Source organism: Camellia sinensis, chromosome 2, assembly GCF_055761805.1.
Source record: "Camellia sinensis isolate YWXY chromosome 2, ASM5576180v1, whole genome shotgun sequence".
In the NCBI taxonomy this organism is placed as follows: domain Eukaryota; kingdom Viridiplantae; phylum Streptophyta; class Magnoliopsida; order Ericales; family Theaceae; genus Camellia; species Camellia sinensis.
Genome location: NC_138962.1, coordinates 34,706,733 through 34,725,832, shown reverse-complemented (window position 1 = coordinate 34,725,832; position 19,100 = coordinate 34,706,733). Strand labels below are relative to the sequence as shown.

General features: G+C 38.9%; 1 long non-coding RNA gene across 1 annotated transcript; it reads left to right on the top strand.

The window, feature by feature from the left end:
- The first annotated feature begins 8,627 nt into the window (after positions 1 to 8,627).
- LOC145819522 (uncharacterized) lies at positions 8,628 to 11,267 on the top strand. The gene is made up of 3 exons (XR_014360273.1): positions 8,628 to 8,690; positions 8,757 to 8,787; positions 10,664 to 11,267. It is a non-coding gene; the product is annotated as an uncharacterized LOC145819522 (long non-coding RNA).
- Positions 11,268 to 19,100: the final 7,833 nt, after the last annotated feature.

The following is a 19,100-nucleotide window of genomic DNA, read 5'->3' as shown; positions in this document are numbered from 1 at the left end:
CCAGAAACTGTAGACGTCCCCGGAACGCCCCGGGAGGAACGAGCTCCCGTTCTGTTCATCTTGGGGTCACTACAGCTCAGGACTCTTAAAATTGTCACGGTTCTAAGTCTGAACCAAAGAGTCCAAATCCGGCAAATCGTTTTGAGAAAACTGATTTTTGAAAGAAGTGCCAAACATGGACTGCTTTGCCAGATACAGAGTCGCCACCTAAATATTTTATTTTAGGAAATTTAGGAAACCCTGACTCGGTGCCACAAGGCCACGTGTCCATCATCACCAAAGTTGCCTCGGCTCGGGAACTTGGGTACGATTGGGGAAGGTCACTTCGTGAGCACCCCCGCTCGCCCGGTCATAGACCGGCCTCTACTAACCATGATATCAATTTTTGAAAACATTGTGAGTTCTTATTCCGGTTATTAGCCTAGGTTACTATGTGATGCACACAGCATACAAATATAGACCGGGTCGCCTGAATTGGAATGAAACATTTCATGTTTGTTTTTGAAAATGGTTTGCTACCCGCAGGTAGGCTTTAAAACATTTGATGATTTATTCCAATTCAGATAACCCAACCTCCATCCATAGGCATTCAAGCAGTTATATCATATAAGCACCTAGCCTCATGGTAAGCATGCTATTCATGGCAGTCACTCACACGCATGCAAGGATGCTAAAGCATAAAGCTTACCGAGTACTCCAAGCCAAAACAGAAACTTTATTAGAAATCATGCATGATCCTAAATATACAGAAATGCCTAATGCAACACATGCAAAAATGCAAACTATAGCAGGCTCGGCTATTCTAAGATGGCATATGGAATGCTACAACTATCATGTATTCAACTTTGAAATTTGAAAGACGAATGCAGTTAGTATGATGCGCCGAGCCCGGTGCATGCAATACAGATGAATGAATGCAAACATGCTGTCATACTGTATGCTAATTTAAATATGCCCTAATCTAACCATCATAAGCGGATAAATAAAAGGGAGAAAGACGTGGGGTTGAAAGACATACATCACACTCACGCACACTTATTACAATTGTGCCCTCGCGCAGAGGGTCCAAATAAATAATGCAGTCCCGAATAAAAGAATATTACAGTCCAAAATATTACAAAATTCTAATTAATTAATGAATTAACTAAGAAAGCAAATAAAACTGGCATGCAAGCCAGGGACTGCCTTGCTTCTGATGGATGATGCATGTCCGGGTTGTCTTGCGCGGAAATCCACCGGAATGCCCCGATTAGCTTCTGTTTACACCTATTCTTGAAATGCGTGCCAAGTCCCGAAAAGTTGCTGATTCTTGATTTTGTTGTAACAGAGAGCAGGAAAGGGGCATAGCAATGCATTTGCACAGATATATGTATGTCTCGATCCTCGTGCCACCAATCACGCATACCGAGGCATGATGGCCGAGGAGTCGAAATGCACAACTCAATATAGGATGAATGCACATGAAACTACAGCTAAAACCTAACTCCATCATGGATAATCCGGAGTGTCGGTGACTGGGGGATTGAGACACATTCCGTCACTCGGAGTACGAAATGTACCTCGTTTCCCGTGCCCGGGCTAACTCCTATTCCGGACACGATGCAATATGCATGACATGCATGAAATGCAACTAAGATGCAATCCTAGCATACACAATGCTATGAAAATGAGATGCCTCGAAATGCGTGCACACAGGCACGCAAACCGAGAAAATGACAGAATGCAATCTAAGATACAACCTAGTATACACTATGCTATGGAAATGAGATGCCTCGAAATGCGTGCACACGGACACGCAAACCGAAAAAATGACAGAATGCAATGCAAGTGACTAAAATGGCATGGAAAATGCAACATGGACTTATACTAACATGAGTGAGCCTCAGCCACACCTACATAAGAAGCCGGTTGATGAAAATGAAGTGCCTCGAAATGCGTACACACGGGCACGCAAACCGAGGCGATGGCAAAATGCGATGCAAATGACATGAAAACATGATATGGGCTTATACCAACATGAGTGAGCCTCAACCACACTCACATAGGATGCCGGCGGATAAAAACGAAGTGCCTCGAAATGCGTGCACACGGGCACCCAAACTGAGGCGATGACGGAATGCGATGTAATGGCATAGAAACATGATATGGGCTTATACCAACATGAGTGAGCCTCAGCCACACTCACGTCGGATGCCGGCGGATAAAAATGGAGTGCCTCGAAATGCGTGCACACGGGCACGCAAACCGAGGCAATGATAAAATGTGATAAAATGTCATGGAAACATGATATGGGCTTATACCAACATGAGTGAACCTCAGCCACACTCACATCGGATGCCGGTGAATGAAAATGAAGTGCCTCGAAATGCGTGCACACGGGCACGCAAACCGAGGCAATGATAAAATGTGATGAAATGTCATGGAAAGGATAGCAATCATTCTAATGGAATTTCAGCACTAAAATATGAGGGAAAACAGTCCCGAAATGAGGCGAAATGACATGAAATGCAAGGAATTGTCCCGAAATGCGAATCTAGGCACCCGAAATGGCCTATAGCTATGCCAAACATGCACAACATGGACACGCAATGCAAAGACAGAAGCTAGACAGTCCCAAAAAAGGCACTTTCACAGTTATAAACATGGCCAAACAGCAAGCATAGGTATGGCAAAAATGGCATGTAAGAATGGGGGCCAAGAGAGGGGTAATGAAGCAAGTGATATAAGCAAAACCCAAACTGAAAAAATTCCTTCTACAACATTGAAGAGGGACCAAAAATATGAACATTTACAGCATATGGCAGGCTTCAAATCAATATACAAACATGCTAAAAATGTGATGCAAAAAGGGGCTCAAAAGTGGCTATAACATGAGATATGCAAAATAATCACCAAACAGCCAAAGACCCTTAATAAAACATGTAGAATGGGCTAAAATAAGACTATTTCCTGAACTGTAAAATGGCCAAAAACAAAAGCATGGTAGGCTAACTAAACATGCAAGAATGGGGAATAAAAGAGAGATATAACATGAAGTGGCATATTGAGGTCTCAAACCATGAAAGGACCTAAATGAAAAATGAAGAATGGACCAAAATAAGCACCATTTCAGAACTGTAAAATGGCCAACAACAAAAGCATGGTAGGCTGCCATCGCATGCAAGAATGGGGAAGAAAAGAGGAGTATAAAGGTAGGTACAACATGGAAGTCCCAAATGGTGTTGTGCCCTTCTTCAATGTTGAAGAGGGGCTGAAAATAAGCCTAATATCAGTTTATAACATGCTTAAAAACAGATTACTCATGGGCCAAAAATAGCATGCAAAATCATGACATATAAGAGGATCAATGAAGCAAGTATATCATGGAGGGCTCAAACAGGGTTGAGCCCTTAATGAAAAGTGAAGATGAGCTCAAAAGAGGGCCCTTTTCAGTTAGGGCCGGAGCTTGAAACAAAAAGCAAGTGGGGCTTACAAATGGATCAAGAAAAAGGGTCAAAAGAGTAGAAGTATCACTTACCCTTGAAGACTAAAACTTTTGTTGCTTCTTGGACCAATTTGCAGCTCCTTTTGCCTTTGAGAAACCTTCCTTGTTGCTGGAAATGAGGTGGTGGTGATAGAGCTTGGTGGTGTAGAAGAAATGGTGCTTAGGGACTTAAGGTTTTTTAAGAAAATGAGAGGGATAAAGATGGCTTTGTGTATGGAGGCTTGAAGGTGAAGTTTTCCAACCCCAACAAAGGATATATCTTGCTTGCTATATAGGCCAACAAGAGGGTGTAAAGGTGGGGGAAAAGGAGAGTAACTTTCCCCCACAAAATATCCCCCGGATAAAGATCTTTTCTGGGGGATATTGCCCCACAGCTGTAAAGTGCACAGTGCAAGGAACACGGCCGGCCAGTTACTTTTGCTCCAGGTGGCCGGCCGGCCACACCCCCTAGCCGGCCGGCTAGGGGTCAAAAGGTTCAATCAGATTTTCTGGCCGGCCACCAACTGGTAGTGTCCTCCTATGTGTGTACAACACAACCCTGTGGTTAAAAGTCTAAGAAAGTGGGTCCAAGGGGTTCAACATTAGCTCGGAAAGAGGGGTTCAAAAGGGTCAGTTAGCATTAATGGCCGGCCACCATTTTTTAGGGTCCTCCCATGTGTGTACATCACAAATATGTGGTTCAAAGTTTGAGAAAATGGGCCCAAGGGGTTCAACATTAGCCCGGAAGGAGGGGGTCAAAAGGGTCAAGTAGCATTAATGGCCGGCCACCAACTTTTAGGGTCCTCCCATGTGTGTACATCACAAATATGTGGTTCAAAGTTTGAGAAAATGGGCCCAAGGGGTTCAACATTAGCCCGGAAGTGCGAAAAACGGGCGTCGGAGGGCGTCGGAGGATGTATAACTGGTTGCTGCAAAAATTGCTGGCCTCCCACCCTTCAGTGACCTCCCCGGTGATAAAACAGAGGTACCTGCCAAAAATGAACGAAAACCGTTGCAAAACGAATGCTCGGGGACCAAAACATGCAGTTCGAGGTCCCGAAAATGGGCTGTTAAGCACCGAAAGTGGCGTTCGGCCACGAAGTGGGTTTCTCAGACCCCAGTGTCCCTTGAAAGGGAGTAAATAGGATGTATGCCAAAAATCGGAGCAATAGGAGATGGTTAAGCGGTCCCGAACCGAGGCACACGGCCTGACGGCTCCGAAAACCGGAATCCGGACTCCGAAATGGGAAAAATGGCCTACGGCCACCAAATGTAGCCTACGGCCACTGAGAGATGGTCTACTGGACCTCTCCCTCCCTCCAGGATAAGAAATAGAGAAAACCGAGTCTGGTTCGCAAACCGAGACAAGGTACAGAAGAGGGTTCGGAAGTCCGGAGGCAGGGCTCACGGCCGCAACTCTGAAACTTCTGAACAAGCACATTATGCAACATCACCAAGTGCTCAGTCGGTGACGTCTGAGTCTTAAGGTCGGTCAAAAATGGGGTGTCTACACATGGCACCTTGCTAATATAACATTGCATCACTCTTATACTTGTATTAACACTTGAGCGTTATGCTATATGAGGTTTTTCACCGAACTTACAATGACATTCATCATGAGTAATGAAAAAGATGATCATCTAATCAATTAGTTATTGTGTAACTGCTTCCTTCATCTCCCCTTTATATTATGTAAATTCCTAAGGCACGACTTTGTTCATTGTAATTTGGTTTGTCTGACTCTATGATATGCAATAGTGTGTTGTGAAGCTCCTATTTTTTCAAGGCACACTACAGGAAAAATGGGATTTAGCGGCGTTTATTTAATGGCGTTTTTATAAACGTCACTTTTTCTAATATTTAACGACGCTTTATAAACGTCGCATTTTGATTTAATTAAAACGGTACCGTTTATTAATAGAAGTCGTTTTTGAACGCCTTCAAATGTCTTACCATGTTATCCCACTCCCACTCTCTCCACAACTCTGAGAATCAGAACCTTTCTCTTTCTTCAAAACTTCATTATTGATCTCTCAAATCTCTCACTCACTCGCTCTCTCTCTCTCTCTCTCTCTAAACCCTTCGGTCTCAGAGATTACGATTCAACCTTCTTCAGCTCGGTGAGCACCACCGTCTACAATCTCAGTTTCGTATCCTCTCTCTCTCTCTCTCTCTCTCTCTCTCTCTCTCTCTCTCTCTCTTTTAAGCTCTTCCTTCCGTCTATTCTTCCCCTAGGGTTTGGATCAACTCTCCTCTTGCCTGACTATGTTGTGAGATTTGAGTTCGAACAGTAAAGGAAGCCCTAGATTGTTGTGTTTTGGGGGTTCTTCTTATTCCTTGAAGGCAATACCGCTACAGTTATTGAGACTTGGTCATCTCTTTTTCCCCCTCAAGAAGGTAAGATTTGAAGTTTGAAGCACCAATGTCTTCATGTTATCGAAATTTCTTATTCAATAACATATGTTTCAGATCTGAGATTTCTGATTCAAAATTATGTTTGAGATTTGAAATTTCTTATTCAAAAACATATGTTTCAGATCTGAGATTTATCATTCAAAAATATATGTTTAAGATTCGAAATTTCTCATTCAAAAATATTTATTTGAGATTTGAATTTTTTCATTTGAAACAATATCCTTTAGATATGAGATTATCCTTTCGAAACAATACCTTTTAGTTATTATTATTATTATTTTATTTTTTTTGTTATCAATTCATGCTATATTCATTGAAAAAGTGTAATAAATTATTGACGAGGGACAACTAGATAGTATGATGATCTCCTTATCTGTGTCAAAACAAACAAACCAAATCCCAAATCTCAATCTAAAATCCATAACCCTTTCAACAAAAATACAGAGCAGAGTCATTGAGTCAACAATCTAAAACAGGGGAAGACTGTAATTTAAACCCATAATGTAGTTTTTAAGTGTTTTGTGGTACAATAGAATCTTGTTAAGATGTGTTTCAAGTGTTGTATTGGTTTTTCTGCAGATCAATGTGGTGACACAGCGGGGTTTTGTTCTAGTAGATGAGCGTATCCTGCCAGTGCACAAGGGATTTTTGGTATGTGGTTATTACCTTGCTATTTGCTACTTCAGGCTATATGCTTGCATTTTACACCTATTGCATATTAGTGTTGCTCTCTTCATATAGTTGTTGAACAAGTCAGTGGAAAAGATCATGTGCTCAACCATTTGGGCATTCCAGCAGCTTGTTTCACTCACCCAGAAATTAGTATGGTTGGACTCACAGAGGTGAATATCAAATTTTCCAATTCCCATACCAAACCCACAAATAGAATAAAATAAATAAAAAGGGATGTGTGCATTTTTATTCTCTCTTTTGTTCTTATTGGGTAGTGAAATAAAAAAGTTTACCCATCATATTCTTGTAATTTACCTCTAGTTGACTAACATCTAAAATTTTTGCAGCCTCAAGAGAGGGAGAGAGCTGAAATAGAGGGGTTTGAAATAAGTGTTGCCAAGACAAGTTTTAAGGCTAACACAAAGGCTCTAGCAGAAAATGAAGGGGAGGGACTGGCTAAGGTTATATTTTTTAACCTTCTTGTTCTCTATAATGCCAGCCTTGTAATATGGGGAAACTAACAGATTCTCTTCGCCATATGTTATTGATTAATTTATTTTGAAAAGTGACTCGACAATTTCATGTTTCTGCATAATTGCTTTGTGTTTGTTTTCTTCTTTCTCATTGTCACATTCATTTTTCTGTTCTTATTGACAAGTTCTGTGTCTTGGCCAAGTGTGAAGATGTTCTTGCACAAATTTGTAATTGTTAACAAAGATTAAACATGCAAAAAAGAGACGAGAAGAGCTCTATTAATGCATTCTGTCATTGTATTCCACATGTTATTAGTATCACCTTCCAAACTCCTTGTTATTAGTATATCATCAAATAAATACTTCTACTTTCTAACCTTTTAGGTTCTGCCATCAAGTCCATGGGGTTTTAGTATCTTTTTTGGTTGGTGTTGCCCTTTAATGTATATATCCAGTATTGCTAGCCTATTATTGCTTAATCTTCCATATATAATACAAGAACTTAACCCTATTAAAAGTGAAGCCAAAACACTAAACTACCCTCAAATATAAATTTAGTATGTCACCCGTTATTCACGAAAATTTCTTTTCTACTATGTTCTAGAGTCGATAAAATATATATGGGGAACTACTGAACTCAATCACTTGCTGCAATGAAATTATAATCTGGGAATTGACTCAATGAACAGATCATAGATTTTAAGTTCAAAACCCTTGCTCAGTCCCAATTTGACCGGAATAGATCTACTAATTCTTTGGTTCCGAGTAGTAGGACGGATCTTGAACTAAAAATACACCCTAAAAGCTAAAAAAAAAAAGGTGTTTATTTCTCATCTGGGCTGACAACTATTGTAATTGCAACACAATTCCCCCTGTTGCTTGCAGATTACTCCTTAGACATGTGTTCGTCAAATGTTAGGAAGTGTCTAACGAGTTTCATTGATGTCTAATATGATTTCCAACCCAACACACCACTTTCTTAGAAGTGTTGGCGTTCCTAGATGAAGAATGTGACGGTGATTTTTGCATATGGTTCATGTGTTACAGATTATAACCATGCCATTTACATATTCATGATTCTGATGTGTAGCACTGGGTTGTTCAAGCGTTAAATGTAGATACTGGTGCTAATCATTCTGCAGAAGGTGTTAAGGTAACTGAAGTCATCTGTCATATTAGCCGTTTCATATATTTTCTGCGCTATTTGAAACATGAAATTCGTTATTATTTGCAGGAGCAACCTGCTTTTGACAAGAAGCAGTTTGTGGCGTTTGTGAAGAAGTACATTAAGCCACTCTCTGCCACCTCTGGTAACCCACCAAACATGTTTATTTGTTACTTATTTTTATTTATTTTCAAAATATTTTTATACACCAAGCAAACTTTTTTGTTTTTTACAAAAGAAAAACTTTATTCTTGTTACAAAAAAACAAGAAATTGACACCGTTATCCACCAACTAAATTTGTGACTTTCTTGCATGAATTCACATGGTTAACTTAAATTCAATGTAGTACTTTAATAATATCTATGGTAATTGATATATTTTTTTTTTTGGGTATGGAGGAGGGAGCGTTAGGTTGATGGTTCTAATCTCCCAAGCTGTGAGCGTTGGGTTGATGGTTCTAATCTCCCAAGCTGTCTATGATGGTGGCCGCCACGTCTTAGGGTAATTTCTCTCTCTCTCTCTCTCTCTCTTCTCCACTCATAAACTCCATTATTTATTTTTTTGCAGAGTGATTCCAAAAACTCTTATGCCCAGAGAGGTAATTCACTGCACTTGTTTCCTCATAGTTTCAATTGAAACTGACTTCATTGAAATTCTTTAGCCTTATGTTTTTATTTTTATTTCAGTGTATGTGCTCATTCAACATTCATCCCCAAAAAAGTTAGATGACTAAAGTGTTTTGGAAAATGCTAATGGTAATCTAAAGGGCTGTAAATAATATTGGTAGATGTATAAAATATCTATAAAGTGTAGAAAAATATTTTAAAATATGTAGAAGTTGTATTATTGAGATTTTAAATTTTTTGATATTTTTTTTAACAATTCATTAAGTTGTGATTAGCATGACTCAATAGTCAAAGTATATTCTCTTTACAGTTTCTTTAGAATGAAAGTGATAGAACGTGAGGGAAATAAAAACAATATTAACGTTGTAAATTACTTTTTAATCTAATAATACCCCTTGACATTGATTCTGGTATTTCATCAAACTGAAGTTCCTCTATGATCTGTTCACTGATTCTATTTACAACCTAAAACACATAACAAAAACATAGCAAACATCTCTATAATGTTAGTAAGCAGCGGAACTGATGAGCAAATATTGAAGTCAGTTCCTAACTTGTCCATCATCGTGGACAAAGAAAATGGAATGCTCTCTAGGATCCATTTGCTAAAACTTTATTACCAGCAAATAATGAAGTTCATATTTACAAAATTGACAAGAAAATTCAAAATCATGTATGTGTAATTAAATATATGTCTGTGCATGTGCTGCACAGAAAGATGTACATTAACCTTGTTTCCTAGGAGAAGCAGAAAATGAAATTCAGACATATTTTCAAGAGAGAACCAAAGAAGTAGAGCCTAGTAAACAATAAATTCCAGAATTTATGCCTATTGTTCTGTTCACAAAAGGAAGCAAAGGTGATGAGACTGGAGAGTCATCTCTTACCTATGCTGTGCTCCAAAATTTAGGCCACCATGATGGATACCGGTTCGAGAAAGCCATGTGAAATGTACAGCTCTTCGTTGCTTGATAAAGAAATGTAGTTCACTGCAAGATAGGCAAAAATGAACTTCATTTTCAAAATACAAGAATATGATTATGAGAACAATATATCCACCCAATATGTGTAAAATCATAATTAATTTGATTACACAAAAGAGAATAAACCCATGCAACCTGTCTGCTTTAAATTTCTGCTTTTTGATTATTAAAATTTTAGTTTAAGAAAAGGAATATCAAATTTGCTGCACATTGGCATCCAACTAGACAAATATATTTTGAGGATGCTGTATGTTTAACTCTTATGTTTGGTTGGAGGTTAATCATCATCCTCGAAATGATTGTCTGTAGGTTCAACCCCTTTGAACCAGTGATGTCTTATTTTCTAATATTGCTTTGTTATTTTTGTTATAGATACAATGTTGTTGTGTCAACTTGGCTTTGTTGATTTGTTTGAGCCTGCCTAGGCTGGGTTTCTTGTTTTGCCCACTAAACTCTGTAGTCAACTCTGTTTATTGCATGATCAAGCCTACCATCCCTTTATATATGTTTTTTGATTATTTGTATAGTTCCTGGAATGTGGATCTCAATTGAATATAGAAGTTTTCTGACGCACATCAACGTTGAGTAAAAGAAGTTTTTGATTTGGAGTGTGTCAAGGAACTTGTGTAGGAATTCCTGTGTGTGTCTACTAGTCTTCCCTTCTGGTGGTTTTGATGGGATTTGATTTTATATTTTAATATCTTGTTTGTGAAGAATTTGGTAACTTTGGCGCCTCTGTATCATCATGGAACTTATGCTTGTTGTACCATTGAACTGAAAATCACCCTTCTCTTCGTATATGCAGTCTGGATCAATTATTATCTGTGTTTATCTGACCGTGGATTTTTTTTTCCCCCTTCCTCAGTCTTCTGTTTTGCATTCACAACCGAAATCAACAGTGGGAACTCCTGCATACATTGCTCCAGAAGTGTTACTTAGGCAAGAATGTGATGGCAAGGTAAAACCGGTTATTATGTTTATGTAAATCCAGTGGGAATTTTGCATTATTTGACAAGATCCTACCATTACATGGTGCCACTTTAGCTTCACTGCAAGAAGTACAATAATTTGTTTCTCAGAATAATTTAATAATGATTTAGATGGCATACTTTCAAGTGGTACTCATTTTATCTACTAATATACTTATTTTTGTTCTTTTTCTGGTCTCTCTCCCCTTTTCTGCTGGGTTTAGAAACCCTGCAGCTTATCAGTTTTGAAAGTCTCCTTTATCTCAGTGGCATAGTTTATAATGCATTGACAATCCTTTGCAAATCCATATCATCATTTTCAAAAACTTGTCTTGCTTCTAAGCTTCTTACATGCCAGAATATAATCACAAACAGGGTATTCCAGGGGATGTTAAATGCACTGCTTCTTTGGAACACCCCCAAAAAACTGCTATTATCTTGAAGGTTTTGAGTAAGCTTCTGGACCAGGGGTTTGGTCATTTCATTTATAGGCTTGTTGAAGTGAACCCTAATTTCAAGGGCTTTAGGACATTCCCTGCTGTGTAGAGGGGACTTGCTTTTCACTTGTTACCTGCATTTAGGATAGGTATCATCAGTCTTCTTTCCTGCCAACTCTCATCTGGTTAGTTACCAGTCTACCAGTCTACCATGTTGAGTTCTGAATAAGATATACTTCATTCCATGGCTTGGGTATGTCCAGAGAGGGCACGTCCCCCCAACCCATGGAATGATCTAAAAGTCTGCAGATTATTTAACTTCATTTCACAAATGGATGATCTAAAGGTCTGCAGATTATTTAACTTCATTTCATCTCTTTGTTTCAGCATCTCTGTATATATGTTTTTTATTTATATTTTTTTTAGTACATCTGGATTATGTTTGTGCATGAATATATTTAGTTCAAGTGGAATTATTTTTGAATAATATGTTGATACCACACATACAATAGGAATTGCCCAAGGGGAAGTGGTTCTGTTGCATGGACTGCAACAGGGTTCATTCTGCTTTACAAAATCTGGTAGTTAGTGGAGAACAAAAGTTACAGGACTCTCTGCTGAGCATTATAAAGAAGAAGCTGGAGGAGAAAGGTTCCCAGAGTAGTGCTGATGTTGATGTAATATGGTGTACTTATTCCCTGTTATTTCTTATATGTTAAAGTGGAGTCATTTTCTGAAACTACTGTTGCACCATGTAAATCTGTTTTGCTTGTTGTCATCAATTTATGGATTTCAGCCATTGAGATTTTCACGTAACAACTGAGTTAATGTTGGGAACAGTTGGTAGCTGCTGTTTTTCTAGGCCTTCCATGATTTTAGTTGATGTTTCACTGTCTTGAACATGAAAGAAATGTTGTCACAGGAGCACTAATAAGTTCTTTTATTTCATGGTTGGACTTTAGGATCAGTTTGACCCGATAGCAGATTCAAACACAATCCGTAATGATCTTATTCCTCACATGGTTTATGGGTGAGTTTTAAAATTCTCTTTATGATCTTTTGTGTTTTATCTTTGACTTTGTTCTTAGCCTTTGTGGGTGTTGGTACGAGTTACATGGAATTTGCATGTCACAATTACTTTAAATGTTTCTACAGGAGGAACGTGAGGGATCAAGAGTTTGCATGTCACAATTATTTTTCTGCTGCTCTATTCTAGAACTTATATTCTACGGGAGATAGAGTCAATTTGTGTTTTAAGATAATTTTAATTGCCTTGGATTTTTTTCTTGAAGGATGTTGTATTGGGTACTATTATAGATGTGAGGGAATAGTAATCTCACAAAAATATATGTCTATACAAAGTTTTATTCATTATTGCTATTTTATAGGTATATTTTTAAAGTTAAATCTCACAAAATTAGAAGTTTAAAAAAAAAAAAAAAAAACTATTGTGGCGTTTTTCAAAACGCCACTATAGTTATATTTTTAAAATAACAAAAAAGCTATTACGACATTTTTAAAGCGTCGCTGAATGCTTGTGTGGCGTCATGTTACTGTTGGCTGCCATATTTAGCCGCCTATATTAATTTTACGATGTTTTTAAAGCGTCATAAACTTATAGCGACGGCCGCGTCCTCGGCGTTTGGTCGTAAGCGTCACTAAAGGAATTAGCGGCGTTTTTCATACATATAGCGGCGTTTCATTTTTCCAGCAGTGGCATGATTGTTTATAGGACACTTCTCTTAAGAAATTTCCATGAACACTGATTCCATCATCGTTTTCTTTAGTTTCACATTGCAAAAATTAAAAATCCAAAAAGGAAAAGCCTAGTTTATTATTTTCTAGCTTTCATAAAAACTAGGAAGCACATGTAAAAAGTTTAGCCACTTAGTGTTAAATTTTTCATGAGATAATGAGGGTAGGAGTATCATGTATTAAATTGAATTAAGAAGCAATATATGAGGGCCTAAAGCATTGAGTGGGTGTTGCGATCTAATGGGGACTTTTGTGCTTCATAAAAACTAGGAAGCACATGTAAAAAGTTTGAAAAATGCTAGGTAGTTCGAATTTGTGTCGTTTTGAGACATTCGGGCCATGAAAATTCGAGCCACCAAGTATTACTGAAAAAGTTTAGCCAATTAGTGTTAAATTTTTCATGAGATGATGAGGGTAGGAATATCATGTATTAAAATGAATTAAGAAGCAACATATGAGTGCCCAAAGCATGGAGTGGATGTGGCGGTCTAATGGGAACGTTTGTATTTTTTATTATATTTTGATTAAGTTTGTACACCAATGTGTTTCTCTTTGGCCTCATACATGCTAACAATGCTAGAACAAGTGGCAATAATTTAGTTGAGTATTATTTCTTACCCAATTTTCGATTTATTACTTCTAAACTCAAAAACGATGGATTTCATATGTATTTATTAATATGGATCTCATTATCTTTATGTTACATACTTTCCTAAGGGTAAATTTCACTGACCACCCCTAAGATTTGAATATATGTATATATAGTGAACTCTACAAGTTTAGCATAATTACATTGGGATCCCTAAAAATTTTAATTTACATAACACTTAAACCCCTTTTCATCAATAATTTATTCATATTTATGAAAAAATGATATTATCAACTCTTTTACATTGAAATGTTTATTTTACCTTATTTCTCTTTGCATCCTTGCACTATTTGTATTAATTTCGGTACATTTAGTCTTACTAAATGAACCAAAATTAATGCTTGTATTTTCTACAAGCTTTAGGAGAGGTCATTGTAATTTATCCTTTTCTAAATGTATAGAGTATCCTTGTCAGACATTATACTTGGATAAAGATATGAGTATGAGATATGTAGCCAATATGTGTAATTGGGCATTCACTTCCAAACATACTTACCAATTCGAGTTAATCGTAAAACTATACAGAACATATGAATAAAATGCTTTATGCCATATTGTGCACACCATTCTATTCTAGAAAATAAATGAAATTTGTTAAGAAATAGGAATATTTTGTAATGTACTTGGATATCAGGTTAAATTAAAGGAATCAGATACCTAGAGACAAACCTATGCAGTTTTCTTTATTAAAATTTATTCAAACAAGGGTGTTAAGGAGGAGAAAATGCAAAACGATCGCCGAACTACCATACGGATGTTACAACCAGCTTCCCCATGACAAATAAGACTTGTGACAACAGGCGAGATGCAATTAGAACGTGTAAGTTGGGAGTTAGAGCCGAAAACGCTTTAAACATAACTGAAAAAGGGTGTTAAGTGGGCGAAAATGCGAATCGGCCCCCGAACCACCATACGAATGTCACAACTAGCTTCCCCATGGCAATTAGGACCTGTGACAGTAGATGGGATGTAATTAGCACGTGTAGGTTAGGAGTTAGAGCCGAAAACGTCTTAAACTTAACCGAAAAAGGGTGTTAAGAAGGCGAAAAAGAAAAATAACCCCTAAACCACCGTACGGATGTCACAACCAGCTTCCTCACGACAAATAAGACTTGTGAGTCCAGACGGAATGTAATTACACGTGTATGTTGGGAGTTAGAGCCAAAAACGCCTTAAACTTAACCGAAAAAGGGCGCTAAGGGGGCGAAAATGCAAAACAACCCCCGAACCACTGTACGGATGTCACAACCAGCTTCTTTACAACATATAGGATCTATGACAATAGATAGAATGTAATTAGCACGTGTAGGTTGGGACTTAGAGTCGAAAACACTTTAAACTTAACCAAAAAAGGGCGTTAAGGGGATGAAAATGCGAATCGGCCCCCGAACGACAGTACGGATGTCACAACCAGCTTCCCCATGGCAAGTAGGGCCTGTGACACAAGAAGGGATGAAATTAGCAGGTGTAGGTTGGGAGTTAGAGTCGAAAACACCTTAAACTTAACCGAAAAAGTGCGTTAAGGGGGCGAAAATGCAAAACAACCCCCAAACCACCATACAGATGTCACAACCAGCTTCCCCATGGAAATTAGGACCTGTGACAATAGATAGAATGTAATTAGCACATGTAGGTTGGGAGTTAGAGCCGAAAACGCCTTAAACTTAACCGAAAAAAGGGCGTTAAGGGGGCGAAAATACAAAATAGCCCCCGAACCACTGTACGGATGTCACAACTAGCTTTCTCACAAAAAATAGGACCTGTGAAAACAAAAAGAATGTAATTAGCACCTGTAGGTTGGGAGTTAGAGCCGAAAACACCTTAAACTTAACCCAAAAAGGGCGTTAAGGGGGCGAAAATGCAAAACAGCCCCCGAACCACCATACGTATATCACAACCAGCTTCCTCACGACAAATAGGACCGGTGACAATAGACGGAATATAATTAGCACATGTAGGTTGGGAGTTAGAGCCGAAAAAGGCTTAAACTTAACCGAAAAAGGGCGTTAAGGGGGTGAAAATGAAAAACAGGCCCCGAACAACTGTACAAATGTCACAACCAGCTACCTCACGACATATAGGACCTGTGACAATAGATGGAATTTAATTAGCACGTGTAGATTGGGAGTTAGAGTCGAAAACACTTTAAACTTAACCGAAAAAGGGCGTTGAGGGGGCGAAAATGCGAATCGGCCCCCGAACCACCATACGGATGTCACAACCAGCTTCCCCAAGGAAATTCGGACCTGTGACAATAGACGGGATGTAATTATCACGTGTAGGTTGGGAATTAGAGCAGAAAACACCTTAAACTTAACCGGAAAAGGGCGTTAAGTAGGCAAAAATGCAAAACAGCCCCCGAACCACTGTACGAATGTCACAACAAGCTTCCCCATCGCAATTAGGACCTGTTAAAATAGATGGAATGTAATTAGCACGTGTAGGCTGGGAGTTAGAGTCGAAAACGCCTTAAACTTAACCGAAAAAAGGGCGTTAAGGGGGCAAAAATGCAAAATAGCCCCCGAACCACTGTACGGATGTCACAATCAGCTTCCTGGTGACAAATAGGACCTATGACAATAGACGGAATATAATTAGCACGTGTAGGTTAGGAGTTAGAGCCGAAAACGCCTTAAACTTAATTGAAAAAATGGCGTTAAGGGGGCAAAAATGCAAAACAACCCCCGAACCATCGTACGGATGTCATAACCAGCTTCCTCACAACAAATAGGACCTGTGATAATAGATAGAATGTAATTAGCACGTGTAGGTTAGGAGTTAGAGACGAAAACGCCTTAAACTTAACCGAAAAAAGGCGTTAAAGGGGCGAAAATGCAAAACAGCCCCCGAACCACTGTACAGATGTCACAACCAGCTTCCTGATGACATATAGGATCTGTGAAAATAGACAAAATTTAATTAGCACGTATAGGTTGGGAGTTAGAGTCGTAAACGCTTTAAACTTAATTGAAAATTGGCGTTAAGGAGGCGAAAATGCGAATTGGCCCCCAAACCATCGTACAGATGTTATAACCAGCTTTCCTATGGAAATTAGGGCCTGTGACAACTGATGAGATTAAATTAGCACATTTAGGTTGGGAGTTAGAGCCGAAAATGCCTTAAACTTAACCGAAAAAGGGAGTTAAAGGGGTAAAAATGCAAAATAACCCCCAAACCATAGTATGAATGTCACAACCAGCTTCCCTAGGGCAATTAAGACCTGTGACAATAGATGAAATGTAATTAGCACGTGTAGGTTGGGAGTTAGAGCCGAAAACGCCCTAAACTTAACCGAAAATGGCGTTATGGGGGCAAAAATGCAAAATAGCCCCTGAACCACCGTACAGATGTCACAACTAGCTTCCTGATGACAAATGGTCATATCGCATAGTAGTAAATATATTTTTGTATACGAAGGATGAAATTTCGCTATGATCATTTATGTTATGTATGGAATTACTATTTTAAATTGGAATTAATGTATTTGATTTCAATGGAATTATTGACAGTTGAAGGTATTAATTTTTAGATGGTTGGAAATGAAATGGATGTAGATTGTTGAATGAGTGATAATATATGTATAAACCAGTTTGTATATATCGTATAGGTTACATGGAATATATACAAGTTGTGGGTGTGAACAAATTAAAAAAAAAACATAAAATGATGTTTTGGTGACTAAAAAATTGGTAGCAAAAAATAAAGTCAATATTTTTCCCAACTAAATAGTTAGTAGCTAAAAAAGGAATTAAATGAAAACAAATCTTTTGACGACTAAATATTTGGTAGCCATAACAAATAAGACTTTAGGTGACTAATAATTTAGTAGCCAAAAAAAAAAAGAAAAAGGAAAAACACTTTTGGCGACCAAACTATTAGTAGCCAAAACAGAAAATATTGGACCTTAGGCGACGAAAGTGTTAGTAACTAAGCAATTTAAGCTTTGGCGACAAAAATATTAGTCGCTGAAAAGTGCTTTAGGCGACTAAAATATTAGTAGCCAAACAGAAAATGTTGGATCTTAGGCGACTAAAGTTTTAGTAGCTAAACAGTTTAGGTTTTGGTGACAAAAAATATTAGTCGCTGAAAATGTCATGTTAAATTTAGTTGAAACACTTTTGGCGACTAAATTATTAGTCGCCAATTGTGTGCTTTTAGGGACTAAAATTTTTTTAGTCGCCAATTACTTTCCTCGACTATCTTTCAACAACAAAGGTGGCGACCAAAAATATTAGTCGGCAAAAGGTTTTGGCGACCAAAATTGGACCTTTAGCAACTAAAAAGTTAGTCGCCAAATCTGTCTTTTGTTATAGTGAAAGAGGTTAGGCTGGTCGACCGCGAAGGTGGCCGAGCGGGAAGGAGAACCGTCAGGCTGGCCAACCACGAAGGTGGTCGAGCGTGAGGGAGAGCCGTTAGGCTAGCTGACTGCGAAGGTGGCCGAGCATAAAGGAGAGAGGTTAAGCTGACCGGCCGCGAAGGTGGCCGAGCGTGAAGGAAGAGGTTAGGCTGACCGATCGCAAAGGTGGCCGAGCGTGAAGGAAGACCGTCAGGAGGCATTAATGGACACGGGTCTCAAGGACAAAAAATGTATGTGCTGATGTGAAAGGGAAAAGACGGGAAAGGAAAAGATAGGTAATGGTGTCGTTGTGCCGTGTGTGTGCACGTGAGGGGAACAGAATCATCGATGAAAATGTGGGGTTTTTTTTTTCCTGGTTTCGGGGAAAGGGTAAAAGTCATTTATAGCGAGGGATTTCAAAAGATAAGTGTGCTATCTCGGCTTTTGTTTTTTAAATTGGTAAAGTTCAATTACAACCCGTGAAACAAAGGCAAGCCTTGGGTTTTTGGACTTGTACGATTTACTTACCTAATCGTGAAAAATCGACGAATCCCAGACTGGACCTTGTTCGTGTCATGTGATTCACCAGTGTTGCACATTGTGAGTTTTCTTGCCCCTGCGACCGAAGCGATTTGCAGAAATGCGAGTGAAATGGTGGAAGAGAGGGCCCCTGTACTGACGCCAGACGTGTAAGGGGATAATGATGGCATTGCCCTAGCAAAGGAACACAAGGTGGGGAGATTGGGAGAAAAAAGAGAGAAGAGACCACCATGACTCTCGTCAACAACGACGGTACCGGCTGCTCAATTTGTGAGCCAAATGGTCCCCGACCACTGGCACACCAAAGCAGATAAATCAACATTGACGTTGGAAGACCTAAAAAAGTTACAAGTGAAGTACCAGATTCCAGCGGAGATGGAGTTGAGGTTGTCGTCGGCAAAAGAGAGGGCATCGAACATGAGGCCCATGAAGTTCATGCTCTATGAAGAGGCACTCTGAGGAAATTTGAGGTTGCCCATTCCCCAAATCAAGGTGGAGGTGTTGAATCGGCTAGAAGTGGCGCCTGGTCAGTTGACATCGAACGGATGGAAAATCTTGTTGGCGTGCACAATTTCCTGGCCACAGGTGACTGGGGGGAAAACGATGACAATGGAGGA